The sequence below is a fragment of the Pipistrellus kuhlii genome, unplaced genomic scaffold (genome assembly GCF_014108245.1).
Source record: "Pipistrellus kuhlii isolate mPipKuh1 unplaced genomic scaffold, mPipKuh1.p scaffold_m20_p_1, whole genome shotgun sequence".
In the NCBI taxonomy this organism is placed as follows: Eukaryota; Metazoa; Chordata; class Mammalia; order Chiroptera; family Vespertilionidae; genus Pipistrellus; species Pipistrellus kuhlii.
In genome coordinates, this window is record NW_023425404.1 from 98,287,770 (window position 1) to 98,295,391 (window position 7,622).

Consider the following 7,622-nt stretch of genomic DNA (forward strand, 5'->3'; position numbering starts at 1 on the left):
CTTCATATTCTATATATGATAAATTTTAACAATGTAATCTAATTGTGATAATTTATGAAATTAGATGAGGAGAGGATTTTCTACCATCCATAAAGAAAATTAATACATTGTAAGGTATTAGGTTCTTCATACATCAGGAAAAAAAAATTTACTTTGAAATAGTTTTATTGGCTCATAAGACCTTCATATATATATATATATATATATATATATATATATATATATATACACACACACATATATATACATACACACACACACACACACACACACACACACACATATATATATATATATATATATATATATATATATATATATATATACCCCCAAACACTATGCAGTATTAAATCACAATTACATTTTTTTACCCATTAAAAGTACCCAGAATACACATTTTTAAAAGGGAAAATAATCCTTCAGAATTGAATTCTGAAAAGACATTATTATTTAAATACTATGACAAAATAGGTAATTCTTTATAACATTAATTCATTGCACAAAACTGCCAGACACTTCCATATGCATAACCATTGCAGAGTGCAAATGAACACAATTCAACATTACACACTTAGCTGAAGTGGCTGTGCCTCCACTTGAGAAACTCAAATTTCTGGCACAAAAAGTTGGGCTGTTTTAACTTTTACCAGGAAACCAATTGCACAATCTATTTACTCTCTTTTGGACCATTCCTATTTAAAAAAAAAAAAAAAAGAAAGAAAGTAACATCCTTCTGTTGCCATAGCCTCAAAGAGTCAGCATCAACTCTGCTTGAAGAAATCCACTCCTTTCAATTCTTCGGGGAAGGTACTCCTGGTCCACAGGCTCTCTGTACATGGGGTTATATTTGTAGCCCTTGCCATAGCCCAGGTCCCTCATGAGCAGGGTCGGCGAGTTCCTGAGGTGCAGCAGGATGGGGAAAGAGGCACTTAGTGGTTCCACAGGCAGGCTTTGCCATTGTTGTAGGCACTATATACTTCAATAGACTTTGGGCATCTGGCAAAATAGACCACACACTGGGCCAGAAGCACCTCACATTTGGCATGCCTATGAAGTGACAGTCCTGGTAGGTAGCCACTGCTTGTGGTAATGTGGATGGGTCTGAAAGATGCCAGCCTGATGCTTGAACTGGGCTGAGGTAGGAAGGTGGGAATTGAGAAAAGAAAAAAAATACAGGGATCGGGAGGACTACAGGTAGCCACTGACTGATTGCAGCAGTTTTATTAACTGTGAAATGCTTTTTATACACAAAACACTGAATAGGAGGTCTGTCAAGAGGAATGTATTCTTTGTTCTTCTTAATCTCTAAGGAAGAGACAGAGCAGAAGGATAAATTCTTGATACAGCAAATCAGGCAGATTCTCAGTACAGCAAATCTCAGTAAATAGTTACAGACTTCTCGGTGAGCAATGAAAGGTTGCTTTCATTCTATAAAGGTTGCTCTCATTCTACTGATAACCGCTATCCAAACAAGTCTGGGAAAACTATGTGGGTAGGGGACCAGCCTTGCTAGTTCCTTCGGGTGCAAGGACCTTGTCAGCTTACACCCTGTCTCCAACAGCCAGACCTATGTCTTCCCTGGAACACCTCACCAGCCTCCTTGCCACAAACAGTGGGTTCTCTCCTCCTTCGAGCATGTCTGCCAACCAGTATAGGAAGGTGCTCGGGTCTGAGCCCACATCGACTTATAAGGAGCAGAGATGCAATTGTAGGCTCTTCTCCTGTTCAGTCATATAAATAAAATGTGAGACCTCTGGAGGCCTCCCTTCCATCATTCTCAGCAATCAGAACTCTACTGGGAGTACAGGCTTGCCCACTCTCCTTACAAAACATCTTCCTGGATCTTAACCTGGCCAGCACCGCCAGCTGCAGTCCATTCAGTCCAAATCGGACTCCCCAGCAAGTTAACACCTGCTGCAACACGAACCTCTCCATCCTCACGAGGCCTGGGGCCTGGGGCCATGGACCACACCCACCTGAGCCACTCCGCCTGTGTCCATGCAGGATGGGAGTGAAGGTAAGGCAGCCAGTGCCAGGAGGCACCTTGGAGTGCCAGCCAGCCTTTCTTTATTTTTAAAAGACTGTGCTGCACATGCAGTGCCCCCAACGCTGTCCCTGTCTGGGCTATGGGTGACCACAGTTTGAAGGCTGCCACGCCCCTGATTGTGGTGGGGGGCCCCTCTCAGGTGCTGGGCTGGCATGGGCTAGTGGCCACTGGTGGTTTGAAGGCCAGCCACACCCCAATCAAGGCAGTAGTTCCCTCATGATAACCAGTTGTTTGGTCGTTTTGGTCGTGAAGCCTTTTGGCTTTTTATTATTATGATAGATGGTGTAAATTGGTGGTCTAGTTTCATTTTTTTTTTTTTTTTGCATTTATCTGTGTAAATTTCCCAACACTAATTATTGAAGAGACTGTCTTGACTCCATTGTATACTCTTGCATCCTTTGTCAAATATTAATTGAGCATAACGGCTTGGGTTGATTTCTGGGTTTTCTGTTCTGTTTCATTGGTCTATATGTCTGTTCTTGTGCTACTACCAGGCAGTTTTGAGAATACTGGCTTTATAATATAGCTTGATATCTGGTATTGTGATTGCTCCAACTTTGTTCTTTCTCAGGATTGCTTTGGCTATTTGGGTCCTTTTTTATTCCATGAAAATTTTTTTAGAGTTTGCTCTAGGTCTGTGAAATATGTTATTGGTATTTTAATGGGGATTGCATTGAATCAGTAGATTGTTTTGGATAGAACAAACATTTTAATGATGTTGATTCAAGCAGTCCATAAACACAGTCCAATCTTCCATTTGTTTATATTCCTCTATCTCTTTTTCAATGTCCTGTAGTTTTCTGAGTACAGATCTTTTACTTCTTAGTTAAGTTTATTTCTAGGTACCTTAATATTTTGGTTGGACTAGAAAATGGGATTGTTTGCTTAGTTTCTCTTTCACTGAGGTCATTATTAATTAATAAAAATGCCATAGATTTCTGAGTGTCAATTTTGTATCCTGCTACATTGCCAAATTCATTTATTAAGTCTAGTAGTTTTTTTAATGTGGTCTTTAGGGTTTTATATGTACAATATTATGTCATCTGTGAATAATGACTGTTTTACTTCTTCTTTTCCAATTTGGATGCCTTTTATTTCTCCTTCTAGTCTGATGGCTATGGCTAACACTTCCAATACTATGTTGAACAAGAGTGGTAACAGTGGGCATCCCTGTCTTGCTCCTGTTCTTAGGGGAAATGATTTTAGTTTTTGTCCATTGAGTATGATGTTAGCTGTAGTTTTATCATATAGGGCTTTTATTATGTTTTTTTTTTAATTTTATTGATTTTTTACAAAGAGGAAGAGAGAGGGATAGAGAGTTAGAAACATCAATGAGAGAGAATCATCCATCAGCTGCCTCTTGCACACCCCCTACTGGGGATGTGCCCGCAACCAAGGTACATGCCCTTGACCGAAATCGAACCTAGGACCTTTCAGTCCACAGGCCGAGGCTCTATCCACTGAGCCAAACCGGTTTCGGCATGGCTTTTATTATGTTAAGGTATGATCCCTCTATTCCCATTTTTGTGAAAGTTTTTATCAAGAAAAGGTGTTGGATTTTGTCAAATGCTTTTTCTGCATCAATTGATATGATCATGTGGTTTTTGAACTATGGAAATTAAGGAGAAAATAAACAAATGGGCCTACATTAAAATAAAAAGCTGCTTCACAGCAAAATAAACCAGCAACAAAACAACAAGAGAGCCCACAGTATGTACCGTATTTTTCGGACCATAAGACACACTTTTTCCCCCCCAGAAGTGGGGGGAAAAAGTCCCTGCGTCTTATGGTCCAAATATAGCCTACACATATACTTTAAAAAAAAGTTTTTTTACTTGCCCGGCTCTGTGTGGTCTCTGTGTGCTTGCCCGGCTCTAAAATGGTTCTAAATGCTGCTGTTTACTTTACAGGGTTGATTACATGTGTTTATGACTGTGATGTTGGGTTTTAATGCACATAAAATATTTTAGGACACTATTTGTTTCAGAATCTTTTTTTCTTCATTTCCCTTGTCTAAAAACTGGTGCGTCTTATGGTCCGGTGCGTCTTATGGTCCGAAAAATACATTAATAACTTATTTGCCAATGTTACTTCCAATAAAGGTCTATTCTCCAAAATTTATAGTGAACTCATGCAACTTAACAGAAGGAAGATAAACAATTCAATAAAAAATGGGCAAAGAACCTAGACAGACTTTTTCAAGGCCAAGGGACATATGAAGAAATACTCAGTCACATGGTCACCCAAGAGATAAAATCAAAACAATAATAAGATATCATTTCACACCTGTCAGAATGACTATCATCAACAAATCAACAAGTGACAATTGCTCAGGAAGATGTGGAGAACAAAGAACCCTCATGCACTACTGGTGGGAATGCAGACTGGTGAAGCCACTGTGGAGAATAGTATGAAGTTTCCTCAAAAAATTAAAAATGAAACTCCCATTTGATCCAGTAATCCCACTTTTAGGAATATATCCCAAGAAATCAGAAACACCAATCAGAAAGAATATATTTATCCCTATGTTCATAGCAGCACCATTTACAATAGCTAAGACTTGGAAACAGACTAAATGCCCATCATCAAATGATCAGATTAAAAAACTATGGTATAGCCGAAACCGGTTTGGCTCAGTAGATAGAGAGTCGGCCTGTGGACTGAAGGGTCCCAGGTTTGATTCCGATCAAGGGCATATACCGTGGTGGGGATGTGCAGGAGGCAGCTGATCGGTGTTTCTCTCTCACCAATATTTTAGCTCTATGTCCCTTCCCCTTCCTTTCTGTAAAAAATCAATAAAATATATATTTTTTTAAAAAACTGTGGTATATCTACACAATGGAAAATTATGCTGCTATAAAAAATAAGCAATTCTTACCATATGCAACAGCATAGATACACCTGGAGAGCATTATGCTAAGGGAAATAAGCCATTTGGAGAAAGATGAATAGCTCATAATCTCACTCATTTTTGAAATATAATGAACAACATAAACTGATGAACAAAATATAGATCCAGAGACATAGAAGCATTGAGCAGACTGTGGAACCTCTAAGGGGAAGCAGGGGAGGGTGGGAAGGGGTGGTGGTAAGAGATCAACCAAAGGGGACTTGTATGCATGCCTATAAGCAGAACCAATGGTAGACAGTAAGGAGGTGAGGGCTTGTGCTGGAGGGTGGGAGTGGGAGCAGAGAGGTCAATGGCGGAAAAAATAAGATGTAATATTTTCAACAATAAAGAATTTAAATTAAAAAATGATTGGAAAGTTAGAGGTCAAAGAAGATGTACATAAATATGCACTCAATTCATTTTACTTTATATCAAAAGATAACAGATATTTGTCCCAAACTGAAAAATGTACTTTAAAGTCAATCTTCTAATATTTTTCATATATTTTTACAGTTAAAGACATATTTTAGAAGCTAATCTCTTCTTGCAAGGAAAACATTGTCTAAAGACAGCAATTTATTAAGCTTAATTTCAATTGCTTTTTCTTCTAAATATTATTAAACAAAATTTTTGTACTTTGGTAAATATAATCATAATATTTAGTCAAGTTATTTTACCTATTTATATCTGTCTATGTATATGCATAGAAGGATGAATAGAATTAGAGTCAGCAAATGTTAATATTTGCTTTGAGGTAATGGAGTTTAGGAATGATATATTCATTTATTTTCTTGTTGCCTTTATTTTATATAATTATTAAATACAACATTTTAAACTATCTTAATAAGGTAAAATATCTAGTTTTACACAGCTTTTATGTTAAGTAAATCTACTCATGAACTTTCAGAATCATACAAAACATTCTTGGCTGAAGTATTGTACAATTAACTCTAGTGCCTAATCTAAAATTGCTGTGAAATATCACCTGCCTATCATCTCAACTAAAGGTCCTCTAAGCCTTGGATTTGCTGCTTCAAATATGATTTGAACCCTTGATAGAAGCTGAGTGTTCTCAGAATTTTGTGTTATAATTCTAATTAACAGCCAACTCGCTAAATTAGTATTGTAGAAAGAAAGTTAGCTTTTTATCTTAAGCTTCTAAAGTATTCTGTGTAAAAACTAAATCAATACAGAAGTATGTATTTTGCAGGTTGCATTATAATGAAGATGAGTAAAGATTTACTACAAAACAGACCGGAAGGCAAGGGTCCAGCGAAGAAGATGCCAAATGTTCTATAACTTGTCTTTCAAGCCTTCCTAGGTGTCTGCCAAACAGTAATCAGAAACTGGCAATTAATTTAAAGGGAAGGGATGTGTGACCAACTTTTGGGGAAAACAGTAAATGAGTCTTGGCCTCTTCTATGAGCCTCCCTCATCTGCATTTTTTAGCTTACTAATCACTTGATATAGCAAATATACATAAGCAATGGATTGTGTTAAAGCATATACGATAGGAATTTGCATAGTCTGTTGCTTAAGATTGCTTGAGAAAGAATATACCATCTGAGTCACACTGTTGGTACTGCTGGGAAACCTAGAAACCATAGAACCAAAAAGAGTAGTAGATGCCGGTTTCATTTCTTCAATGCCATTAAGCATGAAAGCCTGTCAAGCTTCATTTCAAAAGTTTCATGCTGTCAAACTATCTCCTTTTTACATATAAGAGCCATCTTTCACCAATTCCCACTAGGGCTGTTTTATTTATTTTAAGTTGATTATCTTAAATGTTGAATTTGTTACATGTATAAATGCAACCATAGAAAAATTATAATAATCAATAAATGAATTTATAAAACATGTTTTAAAAACTTTAATTTTCCTGCCAAAACCGGTTTGGCTCTGTGGATGGAGCGTCAGCCTGCGGACTGAAGGGGCCCAGGTTCAATACCGGTCAAGAGCATGTACATTGGTTGCAGGCGCATCCCCAGTGGGGGGTGTGCAGGAAGCAGCTGGTCGATGATTCTCTCTCATCAATGTTTCTAACTCTCTATCTCTCTCTCTTCCTCTCTTTAAAAAATCAATAAAATATATATTTTTAAAAAAAACTTTAATTTTCCTAAAACTAACAATATTAGAAATTGCAAGATAAAAAAAAATGTACCTCATAATTTGTAGTGTATATAAAGTGATAATGTGGCCTGTATAAAGATTAAAAATTATCTCACTATTTTATATTTTATTTAATCAGGAATGTTCTCATAGGAAATGTGTGGTAGGGGCAGGAAGACTAACCAAAGAACTTATATACATCTATGAATTACCCATAGACATAGACAATAGGGTGGTGAGGCCTGGAGAGTGGGGTGGAGGTGGTCAATAGGGGGAAAAAAAGGACATCTGTAATACTGAAATAGGCATTTTTGGGGTAAAATGGGACAGATTTAAGAAATATTAGAAATTTTGGAAATTAAGTGGACAATGGAGGAAGCACTGGGCTGCAGAGCAGAAGAAGGTATATTTCCGTAGAATGAGGGAGCTGGGAACAGAAAAGGTCTATATTTACAGAATAAAGGGAAGGAAGCCCTTCATCCAGAAGAAGATGAAAGCCCAAAAGGAATAGGAAAACAATAGGGAATGAGTGGGGAGAACCTCACATGGGACATCTGAGGTTTGACCTTAGCGCCC

The 7,622-nt window shown here is 37.5% G+C and overlaps 1 pseudogene; it reads right to left on the reverse strand.

Moving 5' to 3' along the window:
- Positions 1 to 329: 329 nt before the first annotated feature.
- On the reverse strand, positions 330 to 1,935 carry LOC123653029 (annotated as a pseudogene).
- Between the last annotated feature and the right edge of the window lie 5,687 nt (positions 1,936 to 7,622).